Source organism: Pseudorca crassidens, chromosome 19, assembly GCF_039906515.1.
Source record: "Pseudorca crassidens isolate mPseCra1 chromosome 19, mPseCra1.hap1, whole genome shotgun sequence".
Taxonomy (NCBI): Eukaryota; Metazoa; Chordata; class Mammalia; order Artiodactyla; family Delphinidae; genus Pseudorca; species Pseudorca crassidens.
Genome location: NC_090314.1, coordinates 63699763 through 63717699, shown reverse-complemented (window position 1 = coordinate 63717699; position 17937 = coordinate 63699763). Strand labels below are relative to the sequence as shown.

Genomic DNA, 17937 nt, shown 5'->3' with positions numbered 1-17937 from the left:
CTACAGAAAGAATCTCGTAAACAGTAATCAGAAGGCATTTCATTCAAGACTCAGCCACATTTGGTTTTGGGGGTTTTTCTAATAAATTTATTTATTTATTATTTATTTTTGGCGGCGTCGGGTCTTCGTTGCTGCACACGGGCTTTCTCTAGTTGCAGTGAGCAGGGGCTACTCTTCGTCGTGGTGTGTGGGCTTCTCATTGTGGAGCACGGGGCTACAGGCGTGTGGGCTTCAGCAGTTGCGGCTCACAGGCTCAGCAGTTGTGGCGCACGGGCTTCAGTAGTTGTGGCGCGCGGGCTTAGCTGCTCTGCGGCATGTGGGATCTTCCCGGACCAGGGCTAGAACCCGTGTCCCCTGCATTGGCAGGCGGATTCTTAACCACTGCGCCACCAGGGAAGTCCCCACATTTGGTACTGACTGGACTCCTACATAACAGAACCACAAGATGCCAGCACGGACAGGGCCCCGGGAGACCTAAACCTTAGTTCCTCTTCTCTAAAGTTGAGGGGAAGGGCTAGGGATTGTAAGACGGTTCTGCCAAGGTATAAACCAGGAAGCAACACGTAAATTACTGTGCACCCTCCTCCACCAACACAGAGGTGTGTAAACACTGATAAACACTAGACCCTATTAGTAAGAGAATAATTTATTATAAATAATACGTGTATATCCCCAACTGTGGGTGCAGCACTTCCTTAGAAGAGTTCTGAACGTCAAGAACTCCTGAAGACACAAACCCAACCTACAGAAAACAGCCCTCTGAAGTGAAGAAAAGCTAGGGTGCAACCTCACACCCCTCTTGTATATGCCTGCTCAGCACTAGCTGGGAGGGGACCGCAAATCTACCACATCCACGACACAAAGCGTTTCCCAAACTCAGCACGGTTTGGTGAGTATTCCCGAAGACGAATCAGTAACTGAATCATTAGTTACAGAAATCAGTAAGTAACCTAAGATTTTTATGAAAAGTATAACATGGAGGATACAAAAAAAATAAGTGACCGAGGTCACCCTTCCTTAAAAGCTTCCGGTTCAGCTCCAAAGGGCATAACCCACTACTCTGTTGTTCTCTGCTGAACGGCACGCTAAAAAACAATACTCCCTCAGAAATACTGGGTGAGTCCTTAGTCTTTAGTGAAGGCAGGCTAGAAATTCCCAGGTTCCCAGCTCTCGGCTACTCCCACAAGTGACACCAGCAGTGCACCTTCCTGCACATGTGTCAGTAGATAAAGCCAGCTGAAGAGGGTCAGGCCCAGGAGAGGGTGGGAGAGGCTGGCAGGTTTGCCCAGAGCCAAGACCCTAAAACTAAGGGCGCACTTAGGGGCCAGTAAGACATTCAGGATATTTGTGAGGGGCACGGGCAGCCCCGAAAGGTGTGAGCCAGATAAACAGACAAAAGCGGTGCTTCTGAAGGGCCAGGGGTGCTGCGGCAAGAATACACTGAACAGATCAAGCCGTAAGGGCCCGCGGAAGCCCACTGTATAGTCGGGGGATGAAAGTGATCACCCAGCACTATTCAGTCTGGAAGAGATGGACGTAAGAGACGTCAGGGAAATCGAAGAACTGATGGGACCTGCCAGCTGACCACAGACACCATTTGTCGAGCCTCCTGTTCTGTGTCACTCTGATGGGTCATTTCACCTGCATGATCTCACTGAGTCCTCATAACACTACTTAATATGCTCTGACGTCTACATTTTATGGAAGGGAAAACGCTGTACTGATCTCTGCCGTCTAGCATGTTACAAGCGCACAGTGTCTGCAGACAGAAGAGATGGTGGCAGAGGACAGATGGACGGAGAGATGAACGGGGCAGACAGAAAAGGGTCTTAGGTGCAGTCACCCTCCCCCATGTAGTGGAGTGAGGACTCTAAGGTTTGCTGGACGCCACAGCCCTTTCCCTCTACCACGTCCACTGGTGGACAGGAGAGCAAAAGATGCTGAAGGCGATGCCAAGATTCTGCACGTGGGTGCCAGGAAAATGGGTCCATAAAAACATACTTTTAAGTATATTTAATAAATATATACACATAAGTATATGTGTGTGTGTGTGTGTGTGTCTACGCGGGTGTGTACATATGAAACCTGGAGGATGAAGATGGGGGTAAACCATGTCAGGGAAGCAGGATAAAGGATGACTGTTTTCTTTTTAAACGGCTTTATTTTAAGATGGTCACAATACAAGGTCACTGTAAAAGTGTATCTTTTATAAAATTCCTTCAGGCTCGGCATGAGCAGGCAGAATTGGACAAGTGAGGGAACCGTCCACAGGAAGGTGAACACTCAAGACCTCACAGGAGCATCCTTTCAGAAGCAGAGATAACCTGAGGAAGGGGCTCTCTCGGCTGCTGCCCACTGGGCACCACTGGGGCCCGAGGGGGGGGGGGTACTGTAAAGGAGCAGAGGAAAGAGCCCCTGGCTGCCCGGGCAGGGCCCAGACACCGCAAAGGGCAGCACTTCACTCCTAACAGCCTGCAGAGCAGCGGGCTTTCGCGGTGTTGCAGAAGCATCCCCATCGCGCCGCTCCCTAAGGATGGATAGTAAAGCGGCGGACGGCTCAGATTAATCCCATCCGCTTGCTCTCCCCAGACAGAGTCAGCTTCCACTCACTGGGATTAGGACGATAAATCACTAAAGGGAGAGGGCCACGGGAGCCCTACTTCCTCATCACAGTTATTATGGATACGCTGTTTCGAAGGGAAAAGGCGCGTTCTGATTCCCTACTTAATCATTCAAACATTCGAGCCTTTCGTCTCTTTTTTGTCCATGTCATTCAGGTGGACACTGAAGAAAATCCATCTTTATCAGATCCCTTTGGCTAGTTCGGTGTTTGCACCTGTCCTTTCAATCCGCATTTACCTGTCAGTGCAATTACATCTCTCCAGCTGGCCGTGTATTGATTGTACACCTTAAATCGCATGTCCAATTTTATCCTGAAAAGAACCGCACCCTCACTGCACGATATAATCCGAAAGGGCAGCAAAAACCCCAGCCACCCCAAAATCACTTCTTCCCAACCTGCCTCAGCGGCCCCTCTCGCCCCACCTTACATCTAAGGTGCCTGTACTCACTCCCCAACGGGAGAGGGGGGAGAAGGGTCCAGAGAGCGGCTCCCCCAGGAGAGTTACCAGGGGATGAAGACCCTGCAAGGCCTGTTCAACGACTCAAGATTCAGACTTAATGAAAAAGATCACGCCAGCACCCAGGCCGGGGATGGGGGCTGATTAAGGACAGGGAGCGCCAGACACCCTCTCGGCTCACTCCAGCCCAGCTGCGGGGAGACTGGGCGGCCAGGAAGAGGAGCTGGGCTGGAGCGGACTCCAGGCGGAAGCAGCACTGCCTGGAACGGCTGCCCAGGAAACGGAGCAAGGGCCAGACACTCCGAAATCCCTGACAGCTGGCCTTGACCTCTGGCTTCAGGTTCTGAACTAAGGTGGGTCATTCTTACTTTGTAAGAAACAAAACACCAACATTTGCGACGTCTTGCTAGTGCAGTTGAAGATTGAGGAAAGCACTGAATAGAACAAGAGAATGCCCTGGGTCCACCAGGTCAGCACAGACTTCCTTGGGCTAACAGTTAGGTGCTATTGTTTCTATCCTTTATTATTCGGAATTCTGAAAGTCTGCATCTCACCACGTTCTGCGGGGCAAGGGAATGGGGAGCATGGAGGGTCGGGGGTCACACAGGACGCTTGCCGTATATGTGCTTGACCTTGGCAGGCAAAGGAGGAAGAAGTAGAGACACAGGGCCTGGCAGCTTCCTACCCCATGGTCTGTGTCCTGGAGCTGGACCCCTGGCCCCTCAAGGAGCCTTTGCTGAAGCAAGCCCAGGCTGGCCTATACGCCTCTGAATGGGGTTTCATTTTCAAAGACTATGGGTCACCTCTGCTTATATAACCAAATGAGAGGTTTGAAAACACGAAGCTATCCTGCAGCTTGAAGCCGCAAAGTAAACCTTCATTCAATTATTTTCTAAGCATAAAATGGCTTTCCCTCTAATGCTCTGTGATGCACTCCTGCTGGCTGGCAGTGACGGATGACACACGGCACTAAGCGAACGACACGGAGGACAAGAGGTAATCCAGGCCGCAGGCCTGGACAGACAGCGACTCTCGATGCTGCCTGGCTCTAAAACTGAGAACACCCCCTCTCCTGACCCACACTGCACGCTCGTCTTACTTATGGAAGCGAAATGAACGGAAATTAGGCGAGTTTTCGCCATCTGTCAAAAGTGTGCTTCAGATACAGAACAAAGAAGTCACCTATGTTTGGCTCGAGAATTCGTAAAAAATCCCCCCCCCCCGAAAAAAATAGAGGTGTGTGTGGTGACGCTGACCTGTTGATGTTCACAGCGGTTCTCAATCACGATTGTTAGTTTCAAGAGAACAAAAACCAGTAGAGGGTGGGCTGAAATCCACTCAGAGAAACAACACCCCCTTCTGACTCTGTTCCCCCACCCACGAATTTGATAAGAGCGGGCTCAGCTCTAATGAGTCTTGGCCCATCACACACACGGGGTGGACCTGAGTGCTCTGTCTCTGTGTCAAACGTCATCGTCACACAGATGGGCAACTGGGAGCCCGTGACACTGGACAATGTTTCCTAGAGTGATTGTGGGCAAATGCGAAGCCCAGGGACGCCTTCCATCCTCCATTCACGCACAGAGCTCTACTTAAAAAGAAAAAAAGCATATGGTGAACTGATGCCACATAACAAGGAATCAGCTGCACTCAAGTGCTTCTTGCTCATCAATGCAAATTCCTCCTTAAAACTGCCACCAACACGATCACACACAGGAAAGGTGATTAGTCACTACTTCATACCTACTAGGAAGGCTATTATTAAAAGAAAGAAGAAAACAAAGCACCAGGTGACGGTGAGGATGAGACGAAACTGGAACCTTTGTCCACTGCTGGTAAGAATGTAAAATGGTGCAGTCCCTGTGGACAACAGTACAGCTATTGCTCAAGAAATTAAACATAGAACTACCCTACCATCCAACAATTCCACTTTTGGGTGTAAAACCAAAAGAACTGGAAGCGGATCTCAAGCAGAGATTTGTGCCCTGGTGTTCATAACAGACTCACTGCAGTAGTGAAATGTGGAAACAACCTTGATGTCCATCAGGGGGTGGACGGATCAACAAAATGTGCTCTATATACAACGTAACATCATTCAGCCTTAAAACGGAAATTCTGACACCTGCTACAACGTGGGTGAACCTGGAAAACATTATGCAGAGTGCAACAGGCCAGTCTCAAAAGAACAAATACCGTATGATTCCACTCGTATGAGATCCCTAGAACTCGTAGAGACGTAGAGTAGAACGGAGGTTGTGCGGGGTGTGGGTGGGTAGTTTGTTTGGAACGATAAAGGATTTTGGAAATGGTAAGTGGTGATGATTGTATAACCTTGTGCCTATACTAAACGCCACTGAACTGTACACAAAAAAATGGTTAAAATGGTAAATTTTACGTTCTATACAGTTTACCACGATATAATTTAAGTAATGCGTCAAACTAGAGTGACTGACGTTTATGAAGCTATAAACAAGGGGCACAGCTGTAGAGTCTTGCTTATGTGAATTTATGATTGTCTTGTGTTCACAGGGGAGTCACAGCTCCAAAACCAAGGCAGTATTTACTTCCATTTCATAAGATTCTACACACAGTCCATGCCGGATCACACTGGGGACACAGGGAAAACTGAGTCTCAGGGCCAAGGACTCACAATCGTGTAGGATCAGAGATGCGCTCCTTTGACTCTCACATCTCACATGCGAACAGTCAGCATCGGTACCAGCGATGGAAACGAGGACCTTCACCCTGTGAGCCCGGCTTTCCTACCAAATCCTTGAGATACTTTGTCACTTCATTACACGCAAAATGGGATCATCCCTGCTCACACTTCACAAAGATCGCCATGCCCATCGTGGGGAAAAAATACATACTGATGTGTCATTTTCCCTTTCTTTTTAAACAATAATTCCCTTTCACCTCCAAGTCTTGAGACCATATCATTTCAAATTCAGTTCACAGTCAGGTAACATGGAACAGATGCATAAAAACGTTGTTGTCCAAAATTAATGGGGTAAAAGCCATTATGTAACGAATCCTGAATTCAAAAAAGGAACCTACTAAATTTAATAGTTTGACTTCATTCACAGCAGAAGATGGGTAGCTGAGCTTCTGCGAGTTCCTTTTTTTAAATACATAAATGGCTGTCGTCATGTGAGATGGTTTTAATTAAATTTTGCTTAGCTGGAAGGGATTAATGGAAGGTAACGTCACGTCGGAACGCAGTGAAATGAAACTCTCTAAGGCGAGTGAGCTGCTTTCGGCTTTGTAGGAAAAGCAACGAAAAACTGAGCTTATATTATATTTGCACGTTAAAAGAAAAGTATTGGCTTCAGATTTGTAAAAATGAAAACAGTCTTCTCGTGTGATACACATTAAAGTTGTATGAAAACAAATCAAATCAATGTGCTTTATCACATAGTATAAGGAATGCCATTCTTCAGCCGGCACACTGATTCTGCCCCTATGCCTTTGTGCACGTTCTCCCAAACAGACCCTGTCAAAACCCCTAATATTCCTATTTCTGACCAGGCAGCCCCCTTCTGCCCCTCCCCAGAAGAATCACCTTTAACGTCCTCTCAACTTTCTCGCTAACGTCACCAAGTCCCACGGATGCTTCCTCATTTGCATTCCTCCCTGGCTGGAACTGAGATGTACTTTGAAGAAAGAGCTGAGGAACTGAACCCGAGGTGTGAAGGAAGGGGAGCCAGAGGTGGCCCCCACATTCTTAGCCAGAGGATCTAGGCCAAGAGTGTTGCCATGCTACAGCCAAGACGAGAGCCCTGAGGTGAAAAGAGCAGAGAAGACCAAGGGGGAAGAGACAGACAGAGACCAGATCTCAGTGTCGGTGTGGCACTCGCCCTCCAGGTCCGTGATCCGTCGAACACCCTTTAACATTTTCACTTCCTTCATATACACCTGTACCTTCCTACATCCCATCTAATTTAATACACTTGGATACAGAGGCGCGTGTCATACATGCTTTTTATGGCTAACGCCAGCTGGACCCGAGCTGCCTGCACCTGCAGCTAAAGGAGCCTGAATGACAAAGGGAGAACCAGCAGGTGGTGGAAATGAACGGAGGAGACCAAGAGGCAGGAAAGAATCGTGGGGACCCGCAGCCTGGGCCCGCTGTTCACGGGAATTACACTAGCTGAAGGAGGAGAGACTTCTCCCTGTGCCGTTGTTTAAACAGGGGCCTCGGGTTTCGCCAAGTTGCGCATGACGTCCTGGGGGGTCACCAAGATACAGTGTCAGGCAGCAAGAGAACTTCAGAGCTGGGGGTCAAAGGACAGCTGACGACCGCAGACGACGTCTGAGAGGCATCACTTGGCTGACAGCTGAAGGCAAGGCAGTGAGTGAGGGCTCCAGGAAGGGGGGTCCTGTGGACACCCACCTCTGCAGGTGACGTGGAAAGGAGGTGGTGGTATGAGAGGAGAGAGCGCGGGGGGCCTGGAGGGGCTGAAGGAAGAAAGGATTTTCTACAGGAGTCTCCAGAAGAGAAGCGCCCTCTGCAGCCGCAGAATAAAGCTAAGCTTCGACGGTTACTGGCCCATCACAGCCCCAGCGTCACGGAAGAATGTAGACGACAGCCGTGCACATGCCGACAGGGAGCTGACAGCCAGTCTTCCTCCCTTTCCTTATTTCAACTTCTTCCCATATTCAACTCAGAACTGAAACGGAATGGCCTTTTCTGATGCCAACTATCAACATACAGTAATAAGATCTGACTTCCTTAACTGTAGTATAAAGGCTGATCTGCGTTATGGAACCAAGAGCCTCCCTTAAAGTAGGGGACAAATCACGCAACAGTGTTTGAAGCGAAACCCTAAGGTTTGATGGTTGAGCTCAAATCTGCAGTGCTTCTGTGCCGACTTCAACATCATCTAGAAATCCAACTCTCCTTGTAGCTTCTTAAGGGCATAAAGCCTCCCTACCCTGGCAACAAGAGCCCCTATCTGAACACCCACAACCCAGGATGCCCTTCAGATTTCCTTGTTTTGATGCTTAAACACTGCACACGTTCTACACAAGGGTTTACCAAGTCCGTAATACCAGACTTCTCTCTACAACACTTTTTAACGGTTTTTTTTAAGAGTTTTAGGTTCATAGCAAAATTGAGTGGAAGGAACAGGGCTTTCCCATGCAGACCCCGTCCCCACACACATGCAGCTGTCTCTGTTGTCAACGTCCTCCACCAGAATGGGGCATTCGTTTCAACGGACGACCCTACATTGACATATCACCACCCGAAGTCCACAGTTAACATTGGGGTTCACTCTCACTGCAGTATTTTTAAGTCTTTTATTTCTTAGTCTGGAATGACTTCAACTGGGGTTTGTGAGGGACTTGCAAGGAGGTAAGGTTGAACTGGGCACTAGAACCACAGACCAGTCTAGAACCCCCTTATTTTAGCAGAACAGGACTTGTCTCCTCTGCACTGACGTAACTCACTTACAAGAGCACAGGTCTACCTGCTGTAAGGACACCCGAGACTGTACTCTTTCAGCAAAATGCATGCCACTTGTTTTAAGAGCACCCCGAATCTTTCCAAGAATGGCGGGCAAAAGAAGCTGCAGCTCCAGAATCCTGGGAGGGTGGAAGGTGGTAAATACACTTAGGAATCATGCTTCAATTCTCAGTGCAAATGAAGAATGATCTCCTACAGTGTAGACAAACCTCTAGCTTCTAACTAATCCCATCTCGCCCGGGGCACAGCACGCAGCAGGGAGAAACCTATCTCTCGCTAGGGCTGTGAAAATGCTGCACTGGGACTGAATGTCAGGGAAAGTAACTGGGGGATCTCTCCTTTTCTCTGGCTCTATAGCCAAACATGTGTTTTTCTCAGTGGGTCTGCGCAAGGCTTTGGGGGAACTTCACTCTTATTCAATTACTCAGCACATGTTTATCAAGCACCTCCCGTCCAGCCCCACTCCCCAGGCAGGAAGGTTCAAGGACGGTGTCTGCCCTTAAGGAACACAGGGTCTAGTTAAGAAAAACAACATGGAAAGGAAGAGGTGTCTCTCACACCTTCCCTGTCCCTCCTCCTCCCTTTACCTCCCATTTTTTTTTCTACTTCAGTTCTAATGCAGAAACCAGGGTATGTTTTATATTATGGAGCAGTTTTACCTTTCTCTTTCTTAATTTTAATGTCACAAATTGTAACCTCCTTCATTTACCTTTAAAAAATAGGATGTCTTCAATTTCCTTTAGCAGCCTCCAGAAAGAAAAAAAAAAGGATAAATGAAACAAGAGTGGCAAAAGCCAACCACTACCGAAGCTGTGAGATGGGCGTGCGGGCTTCCTTCCCTCTACTTCTGCAGACATTTGGGATCATACACAGTAAAAGGCTAAAACACAAGTTAAATGTGGTCACGGTCTTTTTCTCCCTCCGTTGGTCAAAGGCCCTGAAGAAATCATGTCACTATATTGACGAAGAGTTAATCAGAGAAACCGGAGCAGGGACGTGTAAACGAAGTTTCTTTTATACCTACTATGTCAAGGATGATCAGACAATTCCATAGGACGGAATTTACGATCTTGCAACAGTTGTCTTTCAAGTCTCTGAAGCACACTCAGTGGAATTTATTGTCATTTCTACCCATCTCTCTTACCCAGAATTGCCAAATGACAATGTCTGTCATCTCCTCATTTCAGGCATTAGCCATACTGTCACGGCTTGAACTGTGTCCTCCAAACCCCACAATTCATGCTGAAGCCCCAATCCCCAGTACTTCAGAACATGAAATTATTTGGAAATAGGGTTGTTGCAGATATAGTTAGTTAAGATCACACTGACGTAGGGTGAGCCCCAATCCAATATGACTTGTGTCCTTATAGAAAGGGGAAATTCGGGCACCCAGGAAGGATGTCCTGGGAAGATGAAGGCGGAAGTCAGGTGATGCTTCCACAAGCCAAGAAGTACCTGATCGCCAGCACCTCAGACCAGGGGAGGGTCATGGAACAGATTCTCCCTCTCAGCCACAGAGGGAACCAACCCTGCCGATGCCTTGATTGTGGACTTCCAGCCTCCAGAACTTCTGTTTAAGCCCCCCAGTTTGTGGTACTTTGTTATGGCAGCCCTAGAAAACTTACATATACACACATATAAACCAAGGCAGTATCTAGAAAGTAAATAATTCAATAAATGAAAACTGTATTCAGATGGGTACGTGTGTGTTTAAGAAAATAGCAACACTGTGCTTCCCAAATGGAACCCAAGTTACTAAGAGAAGGTTACGTCTACAGTGTCCAGGTAAAGCTTCATAAAAAAATCAACTTCAGGGACTTCCCTGGTGGCACAGTGGTTAAAGATCCACCTGCCAACACAGGGGACACATGTTCGATCCCTGTTCCGGGAAGATCCCACATGCCGCGGCGCAACTAAGCCCGTGCGCCACAACTACTGAGCCTGCACTCTAGTGCCTGCGAGCCACAACTACTGAGTCCACGAGCCACAACTACTGAAGCCCGCCTGCCTAGAGCCCGTGCTCCGCAACAAGAGAAGCCACCACAATGAGAAGCCCGCACACTGCAAGGAAGAGTAGCCCCCGCTCGCTTCAACTAGAGAAAGCCCGCACAGCAACGAAGACCCAACGCAGCCAAAAATAATAAACAAATAAATGTATGCCTTTATGTATTAAAAAAAAAAAACAACTTCAGATTTCACCTAAAGGAGATGAACAAGAGCAGGCTGTAACAGCTCCGTGGAACGGCACATCTCTGTCTATAAAATATACCTGCATCACCGGTGAACACTGAGGACAGCTTTAAGTCCAAAGCAGCAGTGAGCAATTAACAAACTCGTGAGTTAGGGTTCTGTTCACACTTCCACAGGGAAAAATAAGGGCCCACAAAGATTATGGGTGACTGTCGGTTTAAAAAAAAAAGTTACTTCAAACCTAAATTGCTGGTGAAATGGAAATGGTGTAATTCAAAAATATTGGGGGCACTTGTTCAGACTCATTTGCTCATGAGTTTAATAAAGTCAGAACTCTTAAAGGGTTTAATACAGAAGCGGCGTCGGAAGTCCCAAACTGAAATCATCGGCTTTTTTCCCCTATGTCCTGCTTCATACATTAGCTAGTATTTGCAATCAAAACTGTAACAACGATCCTGTCTGTAGAACACTTGCTGATTATGTGAAGTACTTGCTCAGTCTTTAGTGGTGATATAACACACGTTCCCACACAAGTATTAAACCACCCAGAAAACAAGCACTTGGCATCCTCAAGGGTCGAGGCGCTCAGGGAAGTAAACTCTAGCATTCACCTTCTTAAAAGGCGGTAAACATCACCGAGTATCCGAGAATAACATCATCAGAGGAGAGTTCAGACTCTACTGCAGTAGTTTCCAAACTGTGCCCTCTGGAAGCTTTTCTTCTGGGCGGGGCAGGAAGCTGGGCAGGTGGGTAATGAGGTCATGACTCTCCCCACCTCGATTCTTCTCTTGTTTAATCCTAGGCTACAATTTCATCCTTAAGTGAAAGCTCTGATATCCTACCTAGCGGCCTCGTGAAGAGTCAACATCTTCAGCACGTATTTGTTCAGGAAACAAGCCACTTGGTTACGAGCTGAAGGTCAGGGTAAAGCCAAGAACCGTGTCTATCTCTCTGGTGTTTGTAAATTTCATAATCTATATCAATCCTTCAAACTAAAGCTGCATGTTTGTCCATTTGGCCACTCGTTCCACAAATACCCGTGAAGCGGCCAGTAAAAAGCCAGGAGGCACGGAAGGACTTGGGGTTTAATGAAGCACAATTCTTTGCAGACATCTGCCTACAAGAGATGCTGGAAACCAGCAGCATCCTCCCCAGGCAGGAAGGTTCAAGGACGGTGTGTGCCCTTAAGGAGCACAGGGTCTAGTTAAGAAAAACTACATGGAAAGGAAGAGGTGTCTCTCACCTCTTCTGAGAAGAGATGGTGAAAATCCTGAAAACAATATCAAGAAAGGTGGTGTGCTAGACGGCAAGAAGAAGAATCAGTGGAAGAGCAGAGACTGGCCTCGGAGAGAAGCAAACAGAGCCTGAAGCCCTGAAATCTCTAAGGCGGGAGCGTTTCAAAAAGGAAGTTTTCAACAGCGTCACTCCCGCAAAGAATCGGGAAGAAGCTGACTGAGGCAAGTCTATCAGATCAGGGACTGGAGGGTCATCGTCACACACAGGTCCTGGTTTGGGTGGTGGTAAAAAGAGATATCGAACATAGGGGTTAATATGATATCACTCATATGTGAAATCTGAAATACGACACAAATGAACTTATCTACGAAACAGAAACAGAGTCACATAGAGGACAGGCTGGTGGTTGCCAAGGGTGTGGGAGGAGGGGTGGATTGGGAGTGTGGGGTTAACAGATGCAAACTATCATATAGAGAATGGATAAACAGCACGGTCCTACTGTCGAGCACAGGGAACTACATTCAATATCCTGTGATAAGCCTTAATGAAAAATAAGAAAAAGAGTATTACATATATATATATATATATATATATATATTTATAACTGAATCACTGTGCTGTATACCAGAAACCAACACAACACTGTAAATGAACTATACTTCTATAAACTTTTTTTTAAAAATTAAAATTTAAAATACAGTGGGTAGCAGGAAAGCAGGCAGTAAAGAAACAGAGGCAGTAGACAAGAAGCATTCAGTTTAGTTAAATTCTGGTCAACAAAGATTTATTGAGCAAAAGCTACATCCCACGTGGGGGCGCTGGGCCCTGATGATGGGAAAGATCGATAAGGCCCAGGTCTCCCCAAGAGCTTTGAGTCTAGTCTGGAAAACAGAGTCACAAACCGGCGATTTCAAGATCAGGAAGGAGGCAAAGCCAAGCCCCCCCAGTGTGCGAAGCCCACAGAAGGCCCTGGCCCAGGCCTCAAGTGCACAGAAGACTCGGGGTAGACATCTTACTGCTGGGGGCTGAAAAAAGACAAAAGGCCAAGGGACACTCCCCCAGGTGAGTGACGGGGTCTGCAGTCACATCTACGTGAAATCATGAGGACAGGCTTCGGCCACCTCACGCACACTATGGGGCAGGCAGGGGGCACGGGAAAACTCCAGCACTGATGGAAAGGAACGTGCTTCGCATCAACCAAGAACACACCACTTGGGGTCACGGTTCACAGAAGGAAGTTACGAAGTTGCTCCAAATCCTTTAGGAAACACTCTCATTTCACAATCCAGCGCTTTCTTTCGTCTGTTTGTTTTAGCCATGACGTGATTACAAAGCATCTGCGGGTAACGTTAAGGAAAAAGTGTTTCATATTTAATGTTCTGGTTTGGCTTTGATTTCAATCAATGTTGGAATGGGGGTGAGAACTGTCTCCGAATGAAAGGAGGATATTAAAGTTTAGTTAGAAACCTCAGGACACAACGGCAAACACGGTACAACGGTACTTCTGGAATGAGAGGGCGGCCACAAGGCAGTGGCAGTTTTTAATTCTTAGAGATAAATACCGGCAGAAAGTTTCCCTAAATAAAACACTTTCACTTTCTTTAGATTACATGGAGCTTACGTGACAAAAAAACATCAGTCCACATTATTATGTGAATTTTTACCCATCATTTTCCCTCTACTTATCTTGGACAACAGTTCACAAGAAGCCGTAATACACTGATTACCTCTCTTTTATCAAGTATGTCGGGAACTACTAAAGCATCAGGGATGTGGAACACAACATAATTACAAAGCAATGAGGCAAGAAGTTTCCAAAAAGGAAATCTGAAGGTGTCCAAAGGATTCCATATGCCCACCGGTAAATGGTGAGGAGACAAAGGAACCGGGAACGTTTTCATACAAATAAGGACACTGGGCAGAGAGCAGCAAGGAGAATTTAAAAAAAAAAAGTCAACCTTACAAAATGAGTATTACATTTCCAACCTGCATGCCAGAAAATATAAGACAAAATAAGTTTAGCAATATGGTAAATTGGGAACTCGCTGGCAGTCAAGTGGTTAGGACACGGTGCTTTCACTGCCGCGGGCCCGGGTTTAATCCCTGGTGGGGAACTAAGACTGCATGAGCCGCCCAGCGCGGCCAAAAAAAAGGTAAATTGTTATCCAGAATTTCGACACCAGAGTGATTTTTAATCTACACTTATACATAACACTTTTTTAAACACTTACATTTGACAACAATCGTGATATAGAGCTGTTTACTGAGTTTAGAAGTTGTACGTGTTTGTGCATGGGGAAGAGTCTACAAAGATACAGACCAAACCGGTAAAGGGACGGTGTTTGGGAAGATTTTATTTCACTTTTCCCCCTTTCGTTCATCTACATTTATTTCAATTTCTCAACCATTAACTAAAAATATAACTTTAAAGATGATATTCATAGTAACAAGTTAAAAGATCCTGAAATGCTTTTTTTTTTTTAACATCTTTATTGGAGTATAATTGCTTTACAATGGTTAGTTTCTGCTGTATAACAAAGTGAATCAGCTACACACACACACACACACACACACACACACACACACACATATATATACCCCCATATCTCCTCCCTCTTGCGTCTCCCTCCCACCCACCCCAACCCACCCCTCCAGGTGGTCACAAAGCACTGAGCTGATCTCCCTGTGCTGAGCTGATCTCCCTGTGCCACGTGGCTGCTTCCCACCAGCTAGCTATCCTACATAATGCTTTCTGAATCATCATAAGAGGAAATTAGTAAGCACACATTTAGAATTAAATTTGTCTTAATACATATGATATCGCTTATATGTGGAATCTTAAAAAATGGTACAAATGAACTTATTTACAAAACAGAAATGAGTCAGAGATGTAGAAAACTTATGGCTACCAAAGGGGGAAAGGGGGGCGGAGGGATAAATTGGGAGATTGGAATTGACATACACACACTATGATATATAAAACAGATAACTAGTAAGAACCTACTGTACAGCACAGGGAACTCTACTCAGTACTCTGTAATGACCTATATGGGAAAAGAATCTAAAAAAGAGTGGACATATGATATGTATATCTGATTCACTTTGCTGTATACCTGAAACAACATTGTAAATCAACTATGCTCCAATAAAAAATTTTTTTAAAAAGAATTCAATTTGTCTTGTTATATAGTGTGACCTATCAGGTACGTATTTAATACAATTCCATGACTCATGGTGCTGAGGGCTCAGCCACGGGGGTCTACACAGAAATGAGAAAACACAGCTCTGTAAAGCTTGAGGACAGTAACAGAGACAAGCACAAGAACCAAACAACAAAAGAAACAAAAAAGAACAATCAGACCTGCGATAACGTCTCCTTGTCATCTGCTTAAAAACTTTTGGCTTTTTATACCAGCAATTCCACACTTCGCAATTCATTTTTTTAAATTATCAGATATGCACAAAGATGTGTGGCAAAGAGAGGTTTATAACAACAGCATTATCTGTAAGAGCCAAAAACAGGAAAACGGCTAAGAGTCCAACAACGGAGATGTAGGTCTCCAGGTGTCCACCTGATACAACACTCCGCAGCCACACAAACTTACTAAAGCCGGTAAATGTCTGAGACACGGTACGAGACAGAAGGAAAGCCGGCTACTAAAGAGAACGGTGCGCCTGTGAAAATGCACGCACTGTCCACCTCGCGGATGAGGACGGCACAGAGCCCGTAGGGCCGGCTCAACAAGAACTGCAGTCCACCAAGAGGCGCACTGCTGCCTCAGCGAAGGGGAGGGGGTCGCCGCTAACAGGTTTCTTCTGGGGGATGAAAACATTCTAAAATAGATGGTGTTGGTGTTTGCACAACTCTGAAAATACTAGAAACCACTGACTGCACTGTAGACTTCAAATGATATTTGAGTGATCGTATATTATGTGAATTCAAACGACTGTGTGTTGGGAATTATGTCTCAAAGCTTTTTTGCTTTCCTGTTTGTGTTCAAACTATTTCTCTTTCAGTTTTATTTAGAGACAACTGATACACAACATCGTGTAAGTTTAAGGTATACAGCCTCATGACTGACTTACACGGTGACACGACGACCACAGTAAGGTTGACATCCATCACTTCATACAGATATGAAAAAACTTTTCCATGTGATGAGAACTTTGCTATTTTAAAAAAGCTAAAATCGAACAGAAACAAGTATAACACTCAAACAGCCCTTGGCTGGCCACGTTCCACAGAGCCTCTGAACAACAATGAAAGGCCATGCCTTTCCCATAATGCCTTATTTCCAAATTTAAAATAATTTTCTTAACATTAACATGTTTTTATTCTTTTGAGATGTGTTTTCCCCTAGATTTTCTGGATTTTTCTTTTCTGAATTTTCTTTGAAATGGCTCTCTTCGTGGATATTTGAAATATGTTCTCGGGTGGTTTCTGATGAGTGTGCATACAGAACAAAGGCTCCTTGGCCCGGCAGGACAGGAGGGCAGAGAGGCACACGCCCCCAGGGACAAGCTGACAGAGCTTCAGCCTGCCCCCCTTCTCAACCCCAAAGACCCCCAAAGTGCGACCATGTTGGTCTCAAAACGGGTCAAACTGCCACGGAGGGGGGTCACAAACCACGGCCTCTCCAGTCCAGGGCTGGTGGAAAAGCGGATAAAATTAAACCCACCACGGGCAACTACATGCATTTCCTTTACATGTTCATCAACAGCAATCAAAATCTCTTGTTCCTTATGTGTGATGGCGCTCAATTCCATGGACCTTAATCAATACCTATAATGAGCAAATACCTGTATCTGTACAGACCTTCTGACACGCAGGAGAGGGGAAATGCATCCCCTGATGAGAGCCGTGAGGGAGACCAGCTCATGAGAGGCGGAGACAGACAAAAGGCTTTACCTTCTAGACCTTGGTGAACCCACATCGGCAATCTTCCCAGGTGGGAAAATGGGCAGAAAATGGGAAACTGGGAAAGACAGTACATGTCCAGGCAGGCCAAACAAATCCCCCCAAATCCAAAGCTAGACTAGGGTGGTTCACAAGCTAGACACTATCGAGATGCCATCAAGCAATAAGGATAATTCAAATTCCCACACCTGACCTCAAAACTACAGGAGTGCAGAGAAGGACCACAGATGAAGAGAAGAAGGGATTTAATTAGGACAATTAACAATGAGGTGGGGCTGCCCCAAGAGCTACTAGGAAAGGGGCTGCATTAACAGAGGGAGACAATCCAGGATGGAGAAGATGTACCACGCAAGTCTTCATTCCTCCCGAGGCCCTGCGTCCCTGTGTCCCTGCAGACACTCCCTGGTTTAGGTTGTCTCCAGGCTAGGAAGATGGTGAGACTCAGAACCGCAGCCTCAGGGGACCCGGCATCCACCCAAAAGGGCAGGCTCAGCCTCCAGGGAGCTGTCTGCAAATACTTCGAAGTCTGGTCTTTGCAGGGGGGATTAAGCTAGCTCTGTTTGTCCGGAGGTCGGAAACCCTATAGGACCAAAGCGTGGAAGATACAGGGTATCAGATGTCAGCCACCTGCAGAAGGTGATGTAAGGGCTGCTGGAGTGGAAGCGGCTGAGGGGAGAACCGAGTGGTCACCAGAGCTGGCTGTTTAGGTGGAGCCTGGAAAACCGGTGGGTGCAAATCCTGGGGAAGGCACCCCATACTCCACGTGACACAGATTCCACATCAGCTTTAGAGTCTGCGTATCCACCTCGAAATCCTAAAACCACCGAATTCAACCAAAGCCATCCACTGCAATAATCCTGTCTAGGAAAAGTTTGTCACTCTTGACCACCTAAGTTGAAAGGAATAAACTTCTGGTACAGTCAACACATCTGAAGAGGACTCTCCGGCAGGGCCCGGGGAGCTTTACTTTCAGGCACATTTTAAACCTAAAGGCGGAGTATGAAGTCGGAAGCTGCAACCTGGGTCCTTCCTTCCCCGTGGGATTC

The 17937-nt window shown here is 46.5% G+C and overlaps 1 protein-coding gene across 4 annotated transcripts in view; it reads right to left on the bottom strand.

Annotated features, from left to right (window-relative positions):
* The window catches only part of PRKCA (protein kinase C alpha), a 365590-nt gene that overhangs the window by 213854 nt on the left and 133799 nt on the right, over positions 1-17937 (bottom strand). The gene's annotated exons all lie outside the window — the stretch shown is intronic.